Genomic DNA, 23857 nt, shown 5'->3' with positions numbered 1-23857 from the left:
GTCTACAGGCCAGTCTGATGGGGGCATTTTCTCAGCTGAGGTTCCTTCTTCCCAGATTTTAGCTAGCTTCTGTTCCACACACCCACACAAATAGTAATCAAAATTATTTTAAAGTTTTATAGTTTTTAAAAAATTCAAACACTTTAATCTCTTTAAAATGTTCTAAATCTCATTAAGTGGATTCCTGTAAAATCAAAATACACACTTTCTTACTCCAGGAGAGTAGAACCAGGGCACAGTCACAAACAAATCAAGTAAAACCAACTCAAATAGTTAGTTAAATAACTGAATGTCCCACATTGGGACTCATGATCTCCCGGCTCCAAAGGACTCGCATAGCCTCACCTCTCCAGCTCTGCCATATGTAGCACAAACCCATCCGACAGGCCCACGCGAGCTTCACTCCACATCTGCTGCTGTAACTTGGTGGCCGTCGTATAGTCCCGCCATCTCCAATATGCCGGGGTCTCGCTGCAACTGGCCATACCTTCACCAATAGCTTCTCTTGGGCTCTCTTCAGGGACTACGATCCCACTTCAGGAAACCAAACCTCAGCTTCTCTCCATGACCCCTTTAATCTTGTTGTTCATGCAGCCAAACCAAGAACCACATGGGAGATGCTTACACATTACCGAGTTTTGCTACTACCTGAGATGCAGAATTAGCCTCTTCTGGCCCAGTTTCTGTGTGCTGACCTTGAGGAAAAACTTCCCAGAAGATTTCACCTCAACGTGCTGGCCTTTTGTTAATCAGCTGATCTCCAGCCCCAGCTAACCAGCATCGACTGTCCCAATAAAGCAAAGGTTTCACTTCAGTGGTGCCTGGTCTCTTGTTTATTCACAGCCAGTTCTTAAGCCCCAGCTGTCCAGAAATCACACATTCTTAATTCAAAAACATTACACAAATGATCCAATAGTTTTTGCTTCCCTCTGAAGCTTCACAAGTCTGGTCTCTATCATCTGCATTTCTCTCACACTCTTATTTTCCAAGCTCCCACAGCACATTATACTTCTAATATGCAATGGCTTTTCCAAACCAAGTTCCAAACACTTCCATAGTCCTTCCCAAAACAAGGCCAGGTCTATCACAGCAACAGCTCACAAACCTGGTACCAATTTTCTGTCTTAGTTTCTCTGTTGCTATGATAAACACTGATCAAAAGCACCTTGGGAGAAAAGGGTTTATTTGGATTACACTTTTACATCACAGTCCATCATTGAGAAAAGTCAGGGCAGGAACCTCGAAAGTGGTTCTCCAAATCCTATCCATATTCTTTATCTACTTCAGTCATGTGTAAAACAAAAACAAAAACAAAACAAAAAAACAACAAAAAAAAAGTGAAACACAGGAGGAAGAATCTGGTTTTTATTTCTGGGAAATAGCAATACTTCTCATTACATCTCACAATCTTCAGGGGAAGGAAAAGTATAGTAGAGACCATGAACATCTTGTCTCTCACGGTAAGGGCATGGAAAATGGTAAGGACACTCAACTGTGATGGACAGGAATTGACAAGACAACAAGATCCTTGTGCCTGGGGTAGCATTACAGCAACAGCACTTGTGTCTACGTTCACTTCTCAAGGGGAGGTCTCATGGAATGGCCGTGATTCCCAACATGACCAGAAAACCCATCAATCCCACTCATAGGGCAGATGATCAAAGGAGCTGCGCTCTTCCCTCCCGAGTAGCTTAGGCTGAAGTAGGGCCGGACTGGCCCGCAGAAGGTAGCATGAGAAAAGTAAAGGTATGGCATCTCTCTGTCACATTGTAGAAGGAGACCTCACCAGCATCATAGTCCAAGAAAATCCCTACCCGCTGGAGAGGGGTCCGAAGGGGGAGGGCAGTCATCGGGGAGGTAAGAGCCCAGTATTCTTTCCCATACCACAAAGACACTGCCAGAATCCATTCTGGGGGGCTGAGGTCACTCCACCTTTTCTGCACACCGAGTCTTCACAGACACCTATGGTCCACTTGGCTTTATCTCCCACCTCTACCTCCCAGTAATGTCTCCCAGCGATGAAACACGGAGAGCCCAAGACACAGGGAAACAGATTGAACCGCTCAGGGTTGTCTGGTAGGTCCTGTTGGAGGTAACTGTACCGTACTTGGCGCAGATTATCAGAAAGGATCAGGCTGGGGTAAGCTGTGTCTGGGTCCAGGGTCACATCAACTGTAGAAACAAAGAGGGGATGGTCAGCTGAAAGCCAGAAGAGCCCACTCAAGACCATCTGGCATTTTGCCTACTCCCCTAGAACACAGCAAGAGATGTCCACTAGTGGTTGTATTCATTTTATGATCAAACACATCATACAACTACATATTTCAAAAATTACTTTTGGAACCAGGCATGGTGGCACACTCAGGAGACTGAGGCAGTAGTATCTTCCTGAGTTTTAGACCAGCCTAGGTCACATAGTGCTATACAGCAGTCTGGTATCAAAACCTAAAACTGTGTTAGATTAGCTGGTCCCCCTCTGTGCGGATAACAATGAAAGCAATACAATTTTACTCCCATCCTTCTCTCACATATAAGACTGAATTTCCATCAGACTACAGCTGAGGCTTTTTATCCATGTCTAATTAACTGAATTTGAAAATTCTGGTGGCCAACAGCTTAAGATGAAGCTGAATATTACCAATATACACAGCGAAGTCTAGCATTGCAGTGTACAATCAACCTTAACAGACATGCTTGGAAACATGCATAGTCATATTACAACAGATAGAGGCTCTTGGTCACATAAATTCAGGAGTTGCTATTTTCTTAAAGATTTATTTATGCATATGTACAGTCTTCTGTCTGCTTTTATGCTTGCACACAGAAGAGGGCATCAGATCCCATTATAGATGGTTATGAGCCATCATGTAGTTGCTGGGAATTGAACTCAGGACCTCTGGAAGAGCAGCCAGTGTCTTAACCTCCGAGTCATCCCTCCAACACCAGGAATTGCAATTTTAAAAATTTACTGAAAAACAACCAACGAAATTTTGGTTTACAGATATTCTGGAGTTCAGAATTCTGGATAAAGAACTGAGATTCTGCCCACTTTGCCATCTTTCAAATCATTCTTTCATTTCTTCTCAGATTCTGTCTTGCACACCCACACCCTATTCATGTTTTCTCCTTTCCTGAGACAATCTGTGCAGATCAGATACCTTAGCCTCAAACAAACTACATAGCAAAACATGACTGTAAGCCCCTGATTGCCCTGCCTCAGCTTCCCAACTGCTGGGGTTATAGGCATACACTACCACATCCGGCCTCTGCCTAGTTTTTTGTTTTAATAAAGACGAGGTCTTTCTACATAAGTCCCACTGTCCTGGAACTCACTCTGTAGACCAGGCTGACCTAGAACTCAGAGATTCAACAGCCTCTGCCACTAAGTGCTGGGATTAAAGGTGTGTGCCACCTCACCTGGTTGCCTGGTTTGCCTTAAAGCAGATTACTCCATTGCTCTTTGGCTTTTAATCTAACATTGTGGAGAATTCATGTCATCCCTGGTAAGGTGGATGTGGGGTGTTTAAGAAAGCAGACTTAGCTCGGCAGTAGAGTGTTTGCCTAGCAAGCACAAGGCTCTGAGTTCAGTCCTCAGCTCTGGAAAAGGAAAAAAAAGGGAGGAAAGAGAGAGAGACAGACAGAAGCAAAGCAAGCAAGCAAGCAGACTCAACAAGCCATGGGTAGTCAGTAGGCAGCTTTCCTCATGGCCTCGGCATCAGTTTCTGCCCTGACTGTCCCTCAATGATGGACTGCTACCTGAAAGTGCAAGAAGAAATAAACCCTTTCCTCCCCAGGTTATTTGTGGCCATAGTTGTCTCCTCTGAACAACAGAAGCTCTAACAAAGACAGAAACACTAACAATTTCCAAAATTTAAATCCTGAATCATGACAGGACATTGGTAAAATTCAGGTTTATCTGGTACATGGACTACTCGCACTGAATGTGAGGTCGAGCTGTAGGCCTTGTGCACATCCTACTTCACAAATGAGTCTGTAGATACGCTAAAGCCTTAGGCTGAAGAGGATGCCCCAATGCTGTGAAAGAGCCTTGGGGGACTGTCCAGGCAGCTGGCTGTTTCTACCAATTCACATCTTGTTTGCACTTCCTGTTGTGCTAGTAATATTATTCCCTTCTTGGGTCTCTGAGGAGTTGAAGATTAGATAGTTATAGTTATAGTTTTCCTTGTTAAGAATTTCAAAAAAGACTCAACTCACTAAAGAAGTGTAAAGTGTATAAATTTGAAAGACATTATAAGATAGTTCTCTATTAGTAATATAAGTTAGGATAGAAGTGATTCAGATACATTTTTGGACTTACCAATTTAGGATAGATAATGAAATATTTCTCTGAGTTTGTCCAATGCAAATGGACTAGACATTGTTGATATATTTATTGCTTGTAGACGTTGTATATAGTCATTGTGCTTATTGAATATAGTTTTTCTTATAACTTTTTTTAATCAGTTTTTTTTTTATTAGAAAAAAAGGGGAAATGTGGTGATATTTTATTGTATGTTAATAAATAAAGTTTGCCTGGAGATCAGAGGACATAGCCAGCCATAAACAAAAGTCAGGTGGTGGTAGCACATGCCTTAATACAATCACATGGCAGGCAGAGTCTCTGTGCATTCAAGGACACAGCCAAGGGTGGTGACACCCACCTTTAATCCCAGTATCAACCATAGAGACCTAGAGGTCTGTACAGAGAGGCTAAGAGCCAATGAGAAGACAGAACAGCAGGCAATAAAAGGCGCAGGTTAGACAGGAAGCTGGTTCTCTTGAGAAGCTAAGGAGGCATGGTGAGCTAAGGTTAGTTGGTGGCTATCATTATTTCTCTGATCTCTACGGCTTTCACCCCTGTATTTTGGCTCTGGGTTCTTATTTAATAAGATTGTTTAGAAATTCATCTACAGTACCAGAAGGGGGAAATTGCTACACAGACCTGACCATGTTTTTGGGAGGACTGTGATTGCCTTTGAACTTGAGTATGCACAGCTCAGTGGGCTGTTCTGTTTGAACTTGGAAGGCAAGAGTGTCCAGAGAAATGCAAATGATGAGGCCTGGTTGTGAAGTTGCTGGAGGAAGCCAAGACTCTACTGTGGTCGTCTGTGTGGTATTTTTGTGTTAAGAATGAGTGGTATCTGGTCATCTGGAGCTGAAGAATCATCGGTGATTAACAGAGACCAGCACCAATGGAGGAAAACATTTACTTTGCCAGGACAGACATCCCCTTTCTCCATACCTATTCAGTACAGTACTGAAGTCTTAGCTAGAGGACTAGAACCACTGAAGGAGATCAAGGGGATACAAACAGAAAGGAAGATTCATCATATCCTTATTTTGAAGATGACAATTTTTTTTTTTTTAAAATGGCTTTTCGAAACAGGGTTTCCCTGTGTAGCTTTGGGCCTATCTTGGAACTCACTCTGTAGACCAGGCTGGCCTCGAACTCACAGAGACCCGCTTGGCTCCACCTCCCAAGTACTGAGATTAAAGGTGTGCGCCATGCTCTGATAATTGAAGATGACATAATGTTTTATGCATAAAAGACCCTGAAGAGTCCATCAGGAAACTTCTACAGCTGATAAACACATCAACAACGTAGCAGGATATAAAATTAACACACAAAAATAAGTAGTCTTTGTATATACAAATAACAAACATACTTAGAAAGAAATTAGAGAAAATGATCCCATTACAATAGCATCAAAAATAATTTTTTTTAAAGCCGGGCAGTGGTGGTGCATGCCTTTAACCCCAACACCTGGGAGGCAGAGGCAAGTGTATCTGAGTTCAAGGCCAGCCAGGTCGACACAGAGAAACCCTGTCCCGAAAAACAAAAAAAAAACATAAACCAAAAAGATAAAGGGGAAAACTAGGAGAATTAAATTTCACAGGCGATGGGAGGGCAGGGTACAAAGTGTTATATGGGGAGAGATAATACTAAAGCTTTTTGAAAAAGCCTCAAGGAAACCTAATACTGAAATAAGCTTCCTAAAATATATACAGACAAAATGAATTTAAATGTTATGCATAGATAAGTTACCATATAATGGGATTCTGGGGACAATCTCTCAACTAAACACAATAAACTACTAAAAACCCCTACCAGGACTATGAATGAGTCAATCTTTTTCTTGAGTTGTTTGCTCAATGGTGTCTCAACTGCCCCTCCCCTCACATTACAGGCCATTGTTATTGGCTATCCTCAACAATTTGATGATAAGTCCCTGTTGCTGAAGACACTACATACTTATATCACAGAACATGGAGAAAATTGAGTTGGTGCTCAAGTGGAAGCTTCACCCCTACCTGCTGGCATTTAAAAGGTGCTATACATGCTACTGGAGGAGAAAAGTAATCATTCATCTCACCCAACTCAGAACCCTGGGAACTGTAATAATGATCTGCCTGCAAGACATGCCCACTGGTGAGTAGTGGCAAAAATGTTACGGAAATAACCAACCATCTTATGATTGCATTTTAGGTCTGCTTCATAAGATGGAACCCATACGTGACGCTGTCACTGAGGTTAAGAACCCAAGGCTAGTAGGTCACAGGTCCAAGGGGACAGTTATTCTGCTAAATGAACAGTGCAATAAAGTGACTACTAATAACACACTGCTATATGCATAGATAAGTACACTGCTTAACCCTTTTCAGAGAAGCTTCTTTTTGGCAATAGATAGTAATTAACAGAGATCCATAAATGGTCAGTGTAGACTTTGGAATATTCAGTCCTAAATGGTATGTCTGTATAACATTCTTCCTCTCAAGGCTCAGGAGTCTATGCAGAAGAAGGGGTGGAAAGACTTTAAGAGCCGAAGTGGTAGATGACTTCAAGGAAACTCTTCCAACAGAACAGGGCAGATGTACATATAAACACACATATATGATGACAGCATGTATAAAGGCCTGCACAAGCTCAAGCCAGACAAAATTCCAGCATGGAGATGGGAAAGTGGGCACGAAGTACCACCCCTAGCAAAGAAGCTATTCGAAATTGATAGTGCTTGGAGAGGGAAAATCAATTTTCTTCAACAGGATGATACTGGGTCTATCAACTACATTCCAGGTCAGGCTCCATGCTCAGCCAATACAAATTGGATTCCATGATCAAAATATATTGAATGAAATTCTCAAAGAATAAACAAACATTTAAAAAATTCATGATAGGTTACAGGCGAGGTGACCCTTGGTTCAACAATCTGTCTGCAAAAGTGACCTATCTACTCTCATCCACTCTTTTGGTGCTATGAATTTAACAAAGGCCCTTATACACACACAGGTTCACAACCTGCCAATGAGCTATATGTCCAGCACCAACTCGTCTTTCTTGTGTCATGGGTTACCTCTTATCTCCAACCAGACTGTAAATTCCAAGGGCAGAATAGCGCTCTCTAAAGTGTTTTACATATTAGCCTGTGCTAACATGTGACATACTCAGCCAGTATTTCAAAGAAACAAATATCATGGCAGAAGCAATGGCTCAGCAGTTGAGAGCAGTTGCTGCCTTTGCATAAGACCTGGGTTTTGTTCCCAGCACCTACATGGTGGCTCACAATCATCTGTGACTCTCGTTCAAGGGGATCTGACACTTTTTTTAGCTTCTGTGAGCAGCAGACATGCTATATACATGTATTCTAAATACTTAAAATGCATAAATACATAAATAAACATTGATAACAGCCTTTGTCCCAATTAAGGAAGACCTAGTAATTAAAGGTTAGAAGTAAATACACCTCAGATTTGGGTTTCCTGGAACCAGACTAACTCAGTCTCTGAATCGTAAGTTAAAGATGGATGTCTAAGGGTTGTCAGATTTTTGCCCAGAGCACACTGCTGAAAGGCTAACCCCCAGGCTAACCAGCACGAAAAATAAGAGCTGATTCAATCATTTCTGTTTATGGCAAACAGCACATTTGCCCCAGATACTAGTTGGGAAGGTTCATACTACAGTGGGATCTTTCTGTTTCTGGAGAACCACGTTTCTAGAATGCCACAATTATTTAAAGTGATAAAGATGTCACTTTAGAAAACACATGGAAACAGCCAGAGGCTTCTGGTTATATGCTATTTGTACATATGCAACTAAAGGATCCAAACTCAGGCAGTCTCAAACCACTTGTAATAGTGGTTAGGTTCAGAAAGCTTGTATTCCTTTCTCCAACATTGTTTGTCTTCTAGCACGTACCTGAATATAATTGAGCCTCTCTCAATTCTGAAAGAACAAGAAAGAAAAGATGTTACTGAACCTGTGTGTCTTTCTAGGAAACATGTTAAGTGAACCTAATCTGGTTAAAATCATAGAGCAGCGGAATCTACTAGTATTTCAGAATCCTTGTGTCAATTGGGCATTGATTTCTTTGTTCACAGTTATGAATCCATATCTGCTATCTACCATGAATTTTTTTCCTTTTCTCTCTTTTTCTGTTTTTTTTAAGACAGGGTTCTCTGTATAACAGCTCTGGCTGTCCTAGAACTTGAATTGTAGACCAGGCTGGCCTTCAACTGGAACTTGCTTTGTGGACCAAGCTGGTCTCGATCTCAGAGATCCATCTGCCTCCCAAGTGCAGGGATTAAAGGCATGCACTACCACTACCCGGCTCTTTTTTAAAAAAAGACAGTCTTACTATGTAACCCAGGCTGACCTGAAGCTCACTATATGGCCCAGGCTGGCTTTAAACTCATGACAGTCATCCCTGATTAGCTGTCCAAGTATTAGGTTTACAGGCATGACCATTATGCTTTGCTCATGGAAGAATTTTTAGGACTAGAGGGCTTGGAAACCCTGGCTATACAGATAACATGTGTGAACATAGTATCAGACTGAGTCACGATCAAGAATTCCACGTTCCAGAGAGCCACCTGACTCTGCAAAGGCAAAATTTGCATAACATATATATTTACAACTCAATGTGTACAAACCGTCTGCTGCAGAAGCTGAGTGGCTCAAATGACACCCACTGTCATCATTAATTTATGTGGGATTTTCTAGTTGGCCAGGGATTTCACCCAAGAGTCTTTGAAGTGGCAAAGGAAGAGGAAGAGAAATAACAAGAATCAGATTGAGGAAAGCCACTTCTGAACTAGCCACTGAACTAAATGTACTTGTGGAGTGCAGGTATGGCACATGTGTAACCCCAGAGGCTGAGGCAGCAGACTGGTGAGGAAGAGGCTAGACTAGGCTACATATTAAGACTGTCTCAAAAAAACTCAAACAAGGGCTGGAGAGATGGCTCAGAGGTTAAGAGTACTGACTGCTCTTCTAGAGGTCCTGAGTTCAATTCCCAGCAACCCATGTGGCTCACAACCATCTGTAATGAGATCTGGTGCCCACCCTCCAAAAAAAACCTAAACTCAAACGAAACCGTCAATAATGTAAAGTAGGGAAGCAGATGATGACTGTGTGTGTGATGACTGTGTGTACTGTGTGTGTGTGTGTGTGTGTGTGTGTGGTGTATGTGGCGTCTGCTCTTTCCTTACACTGTTATGTAGGTTCAAGTTTCAAACTCAGGTCAACAGTCAACAGGCTTGCACAGGCTTGCACAGTAAGTGAGTGCGTTTACTGAGCCATCTTGCTGACCCTCCTGAACTCTCAATATACTCAGCTTCTTCCAAGAAACTTCAAACATCAAGAGCCCAGTCAATAGAAAATTTACCTTGAATTTTCTCCATATCTGACTGCATTTTTTCTAAGGACAAAAGAGAAGAGATTCAGTTTGTATTACTCTGTCTGGTTAGAAAATGCATCATCAGGTGATAACATACAGATATCAGAATACAAACCCACTTCCTCTCCTCATATTACCTGTGAACTGCTTCAGACTTTCTGTCAAGAACAGACATTTTTGAGCAAAAATATGGATTTTTTCTTGTAATTGGAGGTGTGATCCAGGGCTCAGGGATCCTGATTCTTTCAGCTCTAAAATAAAACAACAACAAACCATATGTGATTCCTTTCCCTCAATTTGCCAGGCCTGGCTACTCTGTCCAACACTAGTGGGCAGTTTTTAGAACCAGCTACTGCAAGCTTTCACCATTTTCCTCTAAATCACCTTTAGAGATGAAAGTGAGATAATCTTGCTCATGTTCATCTCCCCCAGAGCACTAGCTCATGGCTTTGCGAACAGTACGTCTTCAGGGGGTACAGTGGCTCCCCCTAAATTCCAGTCCTCAGGAGGCAGGAACACGAGGAGGATCACTGCTTGCTTCAAGTTGTCTAGGGCTACAAAGTGAGATCTTGTCTTAAAACTTCCCAAAACAACCAGGTGGTGGCGGCAGCACACACCTTTAATCCCAACAATTGGGAAGTAGAGGTGGGTGGATCTCTGAGTTCGAGGCCAGCCTGGTCTACACAGCAGAGTTCCAGGACAGCCAGGGCTACATAGAAAAACCCTGTCTTGGAAAATCAAAAGACAAAACAAAAACAACAAAAAACAAAAAATACAAACCTTCCAAAATGAAGCAGACAAAAGAGCAAGTCTTCAATATTGAAATGAATTATGAGGCTAACCTGGCCAGAAAGCAAAGTGTTATGACAAAAGCCCTTGTGGGCAATTGTCTAGAATCTTCAGGTTCCAAAACAGAGAGAGAAGGCCATCTTTAGACAGAGAGGTTCTGTGTAAGGGATCAGACCCAATTTCCTAACCTCTGAAAAAAGGGACTGTAAAGCAAAAACTTGCCTTCTCCCATCTTCCACACATTATAGCTCATGGCGGGTCAATCTTCCACCTGTGACCTTACGACTGAGTTGTAATGAGAGATTAAAAAGCATCTAATGGAATTTTCAAAAATCTGCTTAAAGGGTCAGGGAAGACAGCTCATCAGGTAAAGGAATCTGCAGCGCTAGGCATTCCTAAACCCACACTGTAGAAAGAGAACCAATTCCTGACCCACGAGTTATCCTCTGATCTCTGTATGTGTTGTGGTGTGTACTCATCTATCATGCATGCGAAACCACACATGTAACACACACACATATACACACACACACCAAAAAAAAACGAATACTTTTTCTTTAAATCGGCATAGACATCATTGGCATTCTCGCAGTTCTCTTGGTCTAAATGAGGACCACACTTCAGGCAGGTAAAATGGGAAGAAATCAGCCTCTGAAGACCACTGGCACCACCACACCAACTACAGAGCTATATGTAGCTATCTACAAACTTCTTATAAAATTTTTACTATGCTTAAACCTTATGTCAATGAAACTCATAGAGCCAAATCTATTTTTTTAAACATTTATTTATGTATATGAATGCTCTTTCTGCATGTACACCTTTATGTCAGAAGAGAGCATCGGTTCTAACTATAGATGGATGGTGCACAACCATAATGCAGGTGCTGGGAATTGAACTCAAGACCTTTAGAAGAGCAGCCAGATCTTAACCGCTGAGCCATCTCTCCAGATCCGTATGTTCTTTTAAAAAAAGATTTATAGGCTGTGCAGTGGTGACACACACCTTTAATCCCAGCACTGGTGAGGCAGAGGCAGGCAGATCTCTGAGTTCGCAGCCAGCCTGGTCAACAGTGAGTTCTAGAACAGCCAGGGCTACAACAGAGAAACCCTGTCTCAAAAAAAAAAAAAGTTAATTTTATTTGTGTGTGTGTGTGTGTGTGTGTGTGTGTATGCATGCCACATCTTCAAGTGCCCGTGGATGATAGAAAGGGATCCCTTGGATCTGGAATCACAGGCAACTTATAGCGGGTGCTGGGAAACAAACTTTAGTCTCTGGAAGAGTAGCAAGAGCTCTTAGCTGCTGAACTATATTTCTACGGTCCCAAGCCTACTCTTTACTAATTTCTAGGGTCTGATAGCAACTTTCATGCAAGGTTGATGGCTTGCCATCCCAGTTCTGCATCAAAAACCGGAAAAAAAGAGTAGGGCATATGGACTAATAGTAGAGCGCATTTCTGGCATGTCAAAGGCCCTGGGTTCAATATCCAGTACTGCAGAAAAGGGAAAACAAAACAAACCCCCATACAAAACCAAACACAAACTGGCATTGTAGCTCATGCCTGTCATTTCAATGTAAGAAGCTGGAGCAGGAGGACCAGAATTCACAACTAGCCTACTATAGAAGACCTTATCTCAAAATAAACACAAACCAAACTCAACCCAAATAATCTAGCAGACACAGCCTTACTTTCTTGGCCACCAAATGGGATTGTTACAACTTCCAATTCCTCTTCATCTCAGCAGCTCTGAGACTACAGTTATTTGCATGCATCTCCCAGCCAACCCATCAAACTGCATTTTCCTTTGAAGGAGCTTAATCAATTTCCAAATTCAGCTTTGTCAAAGTCAGTCTCATCCTGTAGGTACCCCATATTAAACACTTTCCAAAGCCTAAACATCTGTCCTGCAGCTGCCTTGTCTTCTTGCCTGCTCCAAATTCTCCCTCTTTCTTCTGGTCTGGTGTCTCTCCTCCATTTCTAGCACTGGCAAATCAAGTCCTGGGCTCGTTGATGGCAAACACGTCCTAGCACCGAGCTCCACTCTCTCTCTCTCCATCTGACAGCACAGTAGAGAAATGGCTACACCAGAATCCATGTGACCCTCCAAGCCAGTCATATCTTTTTTAGGCCTTATTTCCCCCATTATATTAAAGAATGAGATAAGAAGATGGAAAAAACTCTGAAATTTGTAGGAAGCAAGAGTCACAATCTGCTCTTGTACTCTTTTCAAGCTCTGGAACTGTCCTTACATCTAAACTACAGCACCCCACAAGTGAACTCTCTCACTCCAACATCAATTTGTCAAAGTTCCAAAGTGGATTTTTTTTTTTTTTTTTTTTGAGACAGGGTCTCACTACTTAGCTCTGGCTGTCCTGGAACTCACTATGTTGATCAGGTTGGCCTCAAACTCACAAAGATCCGCCTACCTCTGCTTTGAAAGTACAGTGATTAAAGGTATACTTCATTGGGCTCTGCAAGTTCTAAAGTTCTACTGAGGAGCTTATAAGGTTCTCTAGTCCTCTGAACAGTAAGATTCCTCAGTGACAGACAGCACTTAGTAAGCCATCTACTTCTCAGGTGCTAGTCTCTAATTCGGATTCACAAATGCTGGCCCATAGTCTTGGTTTACAACACAACACAAGGACAGAAAAGTGTACCTGCTCAGTGTCTCTCCAATGTCCTGCAAGAGAAAAGAAGGAAAGCCATGAGATGCTACGCACAACTTGAGTTTTCTCCACAGGGCCACTGAAAACCCAGCCCCTCTTACAGACACTACAGTCAATTTTTTACTTGATAGTTGCAAAAAGTATTTCATTAACTTTAAAATCTCTTCCATGACTTAAACACAGTGCCTGAAGAATCTCTCCCTTATTATTATGGATTTTCTACTTTTTAAAGTTTTTTTGTCTTGCTTTTAGGATTTATTATTATGTATAGTGTTCTGCCTGTATGTATGCCTACATGCCAGAAGAGGGTACCAGATCTCATTATAGATGGTTGCAAGCCAGCATGTGGTTGCTGGGAATTGAACTGAGGACCTCTGGAAGAGCAGTCAATGCTCTTAACCTCTGAGCCATCTCCAACACTTTAAAGTTTTTTTAAATTTACTATTTTTTGTGTATGCTAGTTTTGCCTACATGTATGTCTGTGTACCACATGTGTTCTGATGCCGGCAGAGGCCAGATGAGGGCATGTGATCTCAGATTTATAGCTGGCTATGAGCTACCATGTGGGTGCTGGGAATCAAACCTGAGTCCTCAGAAGAGCAGCCAGTACTCTTAACTTCTGAGCCATCTCTTCAGCCCCATCCCACCCCTTTTTTAAAGACAGCATCTCATTATGTAACCTTGACTAGTCTCAAACTTGAGGATCCACCTACCCCTGCTTCCTAAGAACAGATATTATAGATTATTATTTATTCAATGGGCTGTAACCCATTGCTGTTTTATTTTGGTTCAAAAACCCTAACAATTTATTCTAGAGTCCTTGCCACTCCTCCTGACCCCTCCTATCTTATTTGCCCATTTCCCATGATTTCGTTTCTTTTGCAAAACTAGCTCATACATGTAATCTCCAATCTCTTTTTCTTACCCCAAAGTATCATACTCTCTTATGACTTTAAGATTTTATTTTTATTGTATGTGTGCACTGTCTGCACAAAGAACCCAAAAGAACTCACTGGATCCCCTGGGGTTGGAATTACAGGCAGCTGTGAGCCACCTGATATGAACGCTAGGAATTGAACTCAGGTCTCCTAAAAGGGCAGGAAACATTATTAACCACTGAGCTATCTCCCCAGCCCATAGTTAGTTTACATTTTGATTTTTTCATCCACATGAGTTTACAGGTACTATCCCTCTTCTCAACCCTCTTGAGACAGGACCTTACTATGTAGCTAGCCCTGGCTGACCTGAAACCGTTTGTACAGACCAGGCTGGTCTCAATATTGCATTGATTCTCCTACCTTTGCCTAGGTATGCACTTCCGCTTCAGGCCTCTCAGTTACCTTTCTTCTTTTTAAAAGCTGCATAGTATACTGCTGGGCATGTGTTTAGCTGACTAAGTCAATCTTTTAGGTTTGGAAGTTAGACTATTTCCAGGACTTACACACAATGTTGTAATCATCTTGGTATGGATTTTCATACTTGGGTCTGACAACTTTGAACTCCCACCAGCAGATCTAACAACATCCCAAACACTTGCTCTTCTAACTGATAAGGGAAACCTTAGTGTAGTTTTGGTAGGCAGCTTATCTCTTGGTGACTTTTGCCCATTTTCCTATAGAATGTTCTTTCAACTTTTTTTTCTTCTCAGATAGGATCTCATGTGGCCCAAGAAGGCTCAAACTCCTGATCCTCCTACCTCTACTTGCCAAGTGACAGGGTCACTCTGTAGCCTAGCTTGGCCTTGAACTCATAGCAATCCTTCTGACTCAGTGTAGGGAGACAGGTATGAACCACCACACCAGGCCCGCCCCTTTTATGACTATGTTGTCTCTTATCTAATTCAACTGGTTAAAACTTCCAATAAAGTTCTGAAACAGCATGCAACAGTTTGCAGCTGTAGCACTTGGGAAATGAGGTAGAAGGTAAGTGCAAGGCCAACCTGGGTTATACGAGATCTTCAGTTCATAAAACCAAAAAGTGAACAGAGGTCGAGGGTGCCTTTTTTCCCTGACCTCTGGACAGTCTGCTTTTCCAAAGACATAACTCTAAACAGCCCTGGAGAGTCATCAGACTTCTCCTCCTTACTGGATCCATGCATACTCCCATCATTCACCTTCAATTTCATGATCCATATAGTAAAAACTATTCTCACATGCTGAGGTAGCTGTGTTGGCATGAAGTCATAGCATCTTGGAGGTTAAAGCAGGACATATGAGTTTGAGGCCAGCTTAGGCAACATAGCAAAACTGTCTCAAAAAAACATACTAAAACAAAACCCCATTACAATTCCCAAAACATGCTGGATGCGGTGCAACCTATAATTCCAGATCTGTGAGTTTGAGGCAAGTCGGGGATACACTGTGAAACCTTGTCTGAAAAAAAAAAAAAAAAAAAAAAGGGTAGGACAAGTGGCTGGATAGCTCAGTGGTTAAAAGCACTGGCTGGTCTTTCAGAGGTCCTGAGTTCAATTCCCAGCATCCACATGACACCTTACAACTGTAACTCTAGTTCCTGGGAATCTAGTACACAGACATACATGCAGGCAAAATACCAAAGAACATACTATATATATATATATATATATATATATATATATATATATATATACATACACACACACATACATATATATATGTGTATATATACATACACACACACACATATATATCCTTAAAAAAAGAAGCAGCTGGGTACACATGTCTTTAATCCCAGCACTCAGGAGGCAGAGTAGGATATATTCACAATGGAATATTAAGCTATAAAAAGAAATAAGGTATTAATTCATTCATGAGAATGAATATTGAAAAAATTATGCTGAGTAAAAGAAGCTAGAAATAAAAAGTCCACATATTGTATGATTTTATTGAACACCGAAAATGTTTTAAAAAAACCCAGATACAAGGACTAGAGGTAGAAAGGAATGAAAGGGACTGCTAAATGAAATGGGGTTTCTTTAGGGGGGTGGTGATAAAAGTGTTCTGGATTTAAATAGTAAGCTGATATTTGAATTCATTATTTTAAAATGCTATGTTTGTGCTACAGAAACAACATTTTTGAAATGGTGAAATTTTATTTTCCATGCAAAAAAAAAAAAAAAAAAAAAAAAAAACTCCAGCCCAAACAGGCCAATTTCTGTTTCTCAGGACTTACATGGTAGCAGTGAAGACCCAAGGCAGCCAACATCACCCACAAAGGGCAGAACAGTCCAGCAAATAACTGTCATTGGGGCCAGAGGGTAGGAGCACCTTGCAAGCCTGATGACTTGAGTTCAAGCCCCAGAACCCACATAAAGGTGGGAGGGGAGGACGGATTCCACACAGCTGTCCTCTGACTTCCACTGCCATATGGCCACACCACCTACCATCAGTCATCATCAATTTGTCACTGACCAAACAATCCTACCTGCCTCAGAGAGCAGAGGCTTTCCCATACATTGCAGCAGTCTCTTCTCACACAACAGAGGACCTCCTGGAACAAATGTGCTATTCTATCCCCACACCCTCTTAGTAGCATACACTTCTGATGTCCCATCATTTTGGATTGTGTCCACGTGTTCTCTCACCTGATCTGTACCACAGACATCCTCCTCCCACTTTTAAAAGGTTTAGTTTCTTCAAGTAGTCCCTCCAGATAAAGCACAGAAGCCCCTTGTCTCTAGGAATCTGCTCCATCATCATCCTTCAAATAGTTTCACCTATGAGTTTCTATTCACCTCACCTGGTCACTTTTCAACTCTAACATGGTTACTGCTCAAAATTATTACTGTGACAATTCTACGTGGAGTCACCAGTCACTTAAAAAGCTCTGACACTGCTGGCGTCACCTGCATCAAGACTGTCGTCTACTCCCACCATCCTGGTCATCTGCCTCACAGGTCAGCAGTCTCCCTTGCAAACTCCCCTTCTCTCTCCAACAGAAAAAGTGACATTCATCAAGACAGCTTTAAGCTGTCTGCCTTACTGTGCTACCGGTGAGAAACTTGTTCTTGAAGAGTTAGATGGTCAACAGTTTAGGTTTCACTATCTACACAAATACTCAGTACTACTGAGGCAATGGAAAAGCAGTGAATGTTATATATATGAATGAGCATGGCTATGTCTAATAAAAACTTATAGACATCTAATCTCAATGTCATACAGTTTCACCTATGATGAAAAACATTCGCACCTAGTTCCCAAACATCTTTAAAATATGAAAACCTAATTGGTTCCAAGCACCAACAGAAAAAAATGGCAGGCCATAATTTGCTCACTAACCTATGTACTATTGTACTAACCTATAACCTGTTTAAAATGGCATTTATTAACAGATGTGACAACCATTTACTTATTGTCTGAACTTCAAAGTAAAACATAATTAAGGAAAGCTTATTTTCCTACCACTTAATTCCAGTGCCCACCACAGTGCCCGTGGCAGTGGAAGTAAGACAGGAGGGCAGGCAGCAGATCATGTATACTGTGGTCTTGCCCTGTGAGTACACTGGCCTTCTCAGCTACACTAACACAGGCAAGTTACAGCCATGTTCAGGCTAACGTACCTGCTCTCTAGATGTCTTCGGGCTGTGCTAACGTCCATGCACATATTAAAGTAAAGGCTTTATCATAATCCAGCCTGAGCAAATGAGATCAGGGAAGCCCTGACAGTGTCAAGGGCTGGCCTGCGATCTGACCACGTAGTGCAGGACAGGCCCAGAGACTAGGGTTTTCTTTTCCCGTTCCATGACACAGTGCAAACTGAAGAACTGAGTGTGTCAGTCACAACAGGCTTTCCTTCCGAAGTGCCCGCACTCAGGCAGTCCAAAAGGACAAAGGGAACCGTGAACTTGTGACAACAGTGAAGCTGCCCTGTCCTGCTGCGTCCAGCAAGCTGCCCTGCAGGGCTCTCCTGGTTACCTGTAGGAGTTCCGGGTGGGCTGCTGCTGCTTCTCTTCCAGCTGGGCAATCAGGCCACTGAGGTGAGAGATGTTGCAGGAGAACTGAGTGATGGCGCCATTGATGCTGTTGTAGATGGCCAAGTCTAGCTCCTCGAGGCGAGCTAAGAGGCGATACTCATGTTCCTTCAAGGAGTGATAGAGCTGCTCGAACTCCCAAACGATTTTTTCCCTCTCCATCTGGGTCAGGCTCTGCACACAACAAACAAAGGCAGTGAACAGGAAAGGCTCACTTCTACAACTCTTCATACTAAAACAGATTCTCATTCATTCTCCCTCCCTCCCTCCCTCTCTCTCTCTCTCTGCAGTCTTTATACACCAGACACACAATGACCATGAATTGAATTACTCCAATGGCAATTAAGAAAGAGTCCCTGACCTTAAGGGACTCGGTCAAGTGAGAGTCAGGTTCATGAGAAACCATCATGGTGGATAAAGAAGAACTGTCTTCCCCAAATCCATGTCCACACAGGATCTTGAAGAATGCCGTGGAAGCATAAACTAGATAGGCTTTCTAGGTTGAGCAAAAGGCACAGGTAATCATGTGGGGAGAGAAGACACATGGTTCTACATGCTTGGAGCCCGTGAGCACCGAGGGACAAGGTCAGATCATACCCTGCCTGCCAGAGTCATGAAACAGCCATAGAGAAGTGGCAAGGTGAGGTGTGTGTCCTGTGGAGGTGATCTGTAACGATCAAGTACACATTTCTAGCCTTGTTTACTTGGTCCTTTACATGATCCATGCCCTATGATTTTTCGGGATGCTTGTGGGCTTGGCATTGAAAGGTGTCCTCCTTTCTGTTCTCCACACAATGTGTCTATTCCAGTTTGTCTGTCTTTCCTTCTCCACCCACTATCCCACTGCCAGGAAGCCGGAGTCAGGTGTGCTGGTGAATGCCTGTATGCCCAGCGCTTGGAAGGCAGAGATGGGAAGACGGGCTTTAAGGTCAGCGTTAGCAATATAATGAATTCAAGATCAACCTGAGCTATGTAAGACCTCATCACAAAAAAACCAAGACTTCTAAGGAATTATAAGTGTGGCAGTGCATACCTGTAATCCCAGAAGACTAAGCAAGGGATATTCAGAATTCAAGACATTCTTGGGCTACAGAGTGAAATTATTTCTGAATAAATAAATGGTCACCAAATGGCTCTAGAACAGTCAAGAAACATTTCCTTGAATCCAGCCACACCCACTCATCCATGTATTGGACATGGCTGCTTCTGAGGAACAATAACTGAGCTATTTAGTTGTGATTCGGCTTGTGTAAACCCACAAAGCTAAAACTACTACTGGCCCCTTTTAGAAAGTTTGCCAAACTGATCTGAAACTCAGCTGCTCCAAGACGACACCCCACTCACACACCTCTCTAACCAACCTTCTTAGGCACTTACTAGGCATCTTTGTAGCACACGCTTGTGCACATTACGTGCACACGATACATACACACCTTGTGTTATAGACCCTTTTCATAAGCTCATATCTCTTCTCAGCTGAGTAAGACTTTCAAAGGCATAAAGCATACAATATAGTCTTAGATGTACAAATTTAAAGCTAAAGAAACCTTGAAGATCAGTGTTCCCAAAAGGGGTTGTGACTGACGCCCTGGCAGGAACAATTTGCCTGGCACAGGTCTGTTTCTTGCTGCAAAAATACTTATCAACCTTGTTCCACCTTCCCACTCAGCCTTCAACTTGGCCCCAAACAGACCATTTACCATTTCAAAGGCAGAAAGGGCAGCACAGCCTGCTGGAGAACCACAGGTTTCATCTGACCCCTCGATTTCACAAAGAAATTAAGGCCAAGAGAGGCTGCACCACCTCTCCATCTAAACTGACTAGTGTCAGAGCCAAGGAGCAAACCCAAGATTCTAGATTCCTAGAGGCTGTACCTCTCTGGACAAACTCCCAGAGCTGACACTGCTGTACGTGTAAGTTCAGTCCACTCAGGATCACCGAGAAGTTTCTTCAACCTACTTTTCAAGCAAGGGGTGCCAAGGTCTCATTCAGCTGTGTGTGGCAGAGCTAAGTGGTGGGATTGACAGACACCAAAGGGACGACAGGCTGTTTGGTTTTCACGTACCCCGGCCAAGACTGAGATTTCTCAAAGAGTATCAGAGACAGTAGTTCAGAAGGTTACTACCAGATGCAATGCCTCTGCAGGATGGAGATCTGGATGGACCTTACCAAGAGCTCAGCTCTTGCCTGCCCCCCTGTGCCGCCGTCTCTTCTTCAAGTCTTTTACTCTTCTCAGATGGTCCAGCGATTCTGGATTTGTTCCTGAAGAAAGCAAACAGTTGGGCAGGTCAAAGATTATACAGATCTCAGCATCAGAATAGTTACTCTGCTCATCACACAGGAACCAAACAACAGATGCCAAGGCCCGGCTGGACTGTCCTCAGACCACAATGCCACTCCTGGGAAGAGCCCAAAGCACAGGGGTCAGCACAGCTCTGCTTTAGCGATTGTTATTTAAACTCTGAGCCACTACCAGTTCCTAGATGGGTTCTGCATAAGTTATGAGGCATCTGGCTAAGAAGGCTCAAAAGCTAAGGTGCACCTCTTCTCGGAGGACTGCAGAGAAAATGATTTATTTTCCTCATGCACAGAATCGGTAAACATCACTTTCCCAAACTACATCTTATCACCGGCGAGTGAAATGATACAGGTGTCAGCTCTGTAAACAGCACTGACATTTGGATGAACTCACATTTAAACAAATACAACTCTGTGTGTGTGTGTGTGTGTGTGTATTCCTGCAGCCCTCAAAATAGATGCATTATCACTGTAGAGCTCCTTTAAAGTAACATTTTTGCATTTCTGTGGAGTCCTGCCAGTGTTTATTCAACAGTCCACAAAGGCCTCTTCAGGTCTTGTGAGTTCACTCACTCCTCATGATGACCGTTCTCTCCGAGTCTCAGAGTGCCTAAACGATTCACTCCAGCAGTAAAGAGCTGTTTTTATTTCCACTAGCTCCTAAAACAGGTGACAGGGAAGTGCCGGGGACACAGATTAAGGGACAGGCACTGCTTTGGTTGTGAATTCAGCCGGGCCCGCAGCGGCCGCTCGGTTTGCTCTCCCGGGGCCAGCTCGGGTTCGAGGTCTCCAAGGCCTCTCGCAGGGGACGCGCGGCTCAAGTGCACCTCCTTTGTCAAGGGAGCGTCCCCTCGCGCCGTCCCTGCCCCGCACGCGTGGAGGCAGTTAACGGGGGGGGGTGGGGGGTGCTGGAGTGGCGGGAAGCGATGGGGTGGGGACGCCTCTGGCCTGGCCAGCTACAGGTTCTCCCTGCCGAGTCTTGAGCGCGGAGGCTCGGCGGCCGACAGGGAGGAAATGACGGCGCTGGGCCCCACGTCCGGCTCGCCATTTTCTCGGCGGCAGGCCAGCAAAGCCCCCGGCTCGCCCCCTTTGTCCGCCGGCCCGGCCCACCTTAAAAGCCCTCCACCGCCTCCTCGAGCGGCAGCACGCTGTGGCCACGGTGCTCCCGCGAGCGGTGCCACCCACGCAGATGGGCATCTGGTCCTGCTCGCAGTACAGCTTCAGGGGCTCGCGGTGCTTCTCGCACACGCCCATCTCGCCGCCGGGCCCCGACGGCCGCTCGGTGCGCAGCTGCTTCACCAGCTGGGTCACGTTGGCCAGGTGCCGTTGGCGCATGTGGCGCTGCGGAAGGTCCCCGGCACTGCGGGCACGACACGTTGGTCTCCGCGGCCCCCAGCAGCGGGCCAGGCAGGCGCAACAGATGTTGTGGCCACAGTCGAGCATCATGGGCTCCACGAAGTACTGAAGACACACGGGGCAGGTGGTCTCCTGCTGCAGGCACTCGGCCACGCTCCCGGAGGCCATGGCGCGGGCCACTGGGCCGCAGGGCATGAGCACGGAGCCGAGCTCTGGGCGAGCCCGGCGCGCTCGCTCGGCGGCTCCGCTCCGGAGCGGGGCGGGCCTCGGAGGCCGGGAGCCCGGACGCGCGCGGGCTCTCGGGCGCCAGGCCAATCCCCGCGCAGCCGCACCCCGACGCCGACAGCGCGGGAAGGCCTGGGCCCAGAGCCCGGCAGGAGGCCGAGCCGAGGGTGCCGGGAGCCGGGCGCCGCGGGCTGGCTCACAGGGCAACGTGGCCGCGTCGGAACGGATCCCGAGGCCGCGCAGACTCCTCAGGGCCGAGCGGAAGAGGTGGACCGGGGGCGGGGCCTGGCTTCGCGCGCCCAAGTCCCCTGCCGGCGAGGAGGCGGGTGTCCTCCGCCCGCGCGCGCGCGTCGGCGGTGGCCGCCCGGTGCGGTGTGCGCACCGTGCGCCTGGCCGTGGGGTCCGGACGCTCCAGGCGTCTGTGGACCCCGAGTCTTTTTGTCGGTTTCCTCTTAGGGCCCAGGCCTCGGCTCCTTTAAAAAGTAAGATGGCTTTGTAGACGTGCTGGAAGCCGGGCGAGGAGAGCCCCGCTAAGCCCCTCCCCTGCGTGTGAAGCCCTCTGAAACACACCCAACCCGGGGTTTGCAATTGCTAGAACAAGGCTGCCTTATCAGCAACTTGGAGAAGCCCAGTTCTCCTTCTTGCACCCCGGAGTAAGTTGGTTTACCGTTCCGAGCCTCATCTTTCTCCTCGTGTGGAAATGGGGATGGTCGGAATCCAGACTAGAGCGCTGACGATGAGCAGCCCCTGGTACCTCCCGGAGTCCTCCCTTTCTCCCGATCGCTACGGCTCCTGGGGCGCCACTCCACCGAGAGCCCGCCTTGGGTCCCTAACTTCTTAGCAGGCGCCCTCAGTGCCCAACTTCCCACTTCCCCGAGTGAGCCGGCCAGACGAGCTGGGTCAAAGGGCTCCGTGGCGACACACCTCCCTCCCGTTCCCCCTGCCGAGGAGTCAGCCTCCCCGCGGGTTCCAGAGAGACCCCCTAAGAAAGGACCCGGATTCTGCCACGTGAGCCTCGTTCTCAGAACACCCCGCCCCCTCCCGGCCTGCTCCTGCGGCGCCAGGGCCTGAAATTCGGAGTGTCCACGTGCTGCGGTCCGTCCTCACATGGCGTTAGTAATTCTAGTTAGTTCGTACTCCAACAATCCGCTTCAGTGTCCCCCTTGAGCCGAATGCCCTATGTCTTTCAGGGATATACGCCAGCAAGGAGTTAAACTTTGTTTTTTGTTTTGTTTTGTTTTTTTTTTTAACCGTTTAATCCATAAAGATGTTTACCCACTGGTGTAAAAAACACCCAGTGCATGGATGGCATTGAGTAGAACCTAAAACTTGCTTGTTTCTGCCCTATCAAGAATCCTGTGGTAAGTCGAGGTCTCATAGTGTCCATTGTCTTATCACAGAATAATTCTGTAGTTCTGTGCACCGTCACCTCTGACGGGACATTTCCTGCTTTCCTTTGGGACTGTCTCAGTGTTGCCTTTGTGGTGAGCAACAGGGGCTTCTGCACCCAGAGCATCACTTTAGAGGACTCTGTTCAGATCTTCACCATGAGACAAGAAATTCGAGGTCCTAACTGGTCTTGCCAAGCCGATCCTCCATTCTCCAACCTGCCCTTTGAAACTCCAGGCCCCAACACTAAGCACAAGAAGGTAGAATCCGTGCCTAGGTCACACCATAGTCTGCTTCAAAATTGAAGGCCGAAGGAATCGAAAATTTCACACTTTACTCCAGAAGGAAGAAACAAGTTTTGCAAGCCAGTGTGTAAATATAAGAAGCAATGCAGATGTGTGTCCTTAGGCAATCAGTGCAGGCCTGGATGAGTTTAGGTTTGTCATCCAGGACTAATGTGGTCTCTGCTTTCCTAACCTCTGGAGGCAGATGGCCTGGAGATAAAGCAGAT

The 23857-nt window shown here is 44.9% G+C and overlaps 1 pseudogene; it reads right to left on the bottom strand.

Moving 5' to 3' along the window:
* Nucleotides 1-1572: 1572 nt before the first annotated feature.
* On the bottom strand, nt 1573-21922 carry LOC114685766 (annotated as a pseudogene).
* Nucleotides 21923-23857: the final 1935 nt, after the last annotated feature.

This window comes from Peromyscus leucopus, unplaced genomic scaffold (genome assembly GCF_004664715.2).
Source record: "Peromyscus leucopus breed LL Stock unplaced genomic scaffold, UCI_PerLeu_2.1 scaffold_114, whole genome shotgun sequence".
Lineage (NCBI taxonomy): Eukaryota > Metazoa > Chordata > Mammalia > Rodentia > Cricetidae > Peromyscus > Peromyscus leucopus.
Note: the sequence above shows the minus strand (reverse complement) of the source record. Positions and strands in the feature narration are given on the sequence as shown.